Raw genomic sequence first — 430 nt, 5'->3', positions numbered from 1 at the left:
CATTGCAGGCCGCCGTAGCGAAAGGAAATGGCACAGTGGGATTCGCTGGTCTTTGCTTGTTAGTGCACCAATTTAAGTAAATGAAGATCATCAATTAAGTTTTAACAGTGACTTTCTGGGTAATTTACGGATTACGCGAGCAGCCTGAGGATCGCGAGTGGACATAAGAGATATAAGAGGCTATTTTGTTGGGAAAAATGTGACAGACGGGGCCAAAAACACTCTGATAAGCCAAAGGGCATCTTAGAATGGAATACAGCGATCGATGGGTTCAGCCAGCCTCGGAAAATCCATCACTTTCTATGGATTTCAATCTGAAATGCCAGGATATCAATCAATAGTATGAAACTGATCCTCAGCATCTCATAGAGTCATCTTAAGCTCTATGATCGAGGCTTCGACAAAAAAAATGATTCCTCAGAAGCGTAGA

Source organism: Embiotoca jacksoni, unplaced genomic scaffold (assembly GCF_022577435.1).
Source record: "Embiotoca jacksoni isolate LCO1_2020_lvr unplaced genomic scaffold, fEmbJac1.0.p SCAF_8, whole genome shotgun sequence".
Taxonomy (NCBI): domain Eukaryota; kingdom Metazoa; phylum Chordata; class Actinopteri; family Embiotocidae; genus Embiotoca; species Embiotoca jacksoni.
The sequence above is the reverse complement of the archived record's forward strand: the minus strand, read 5'-3'. Positions refer to the sequence as shown.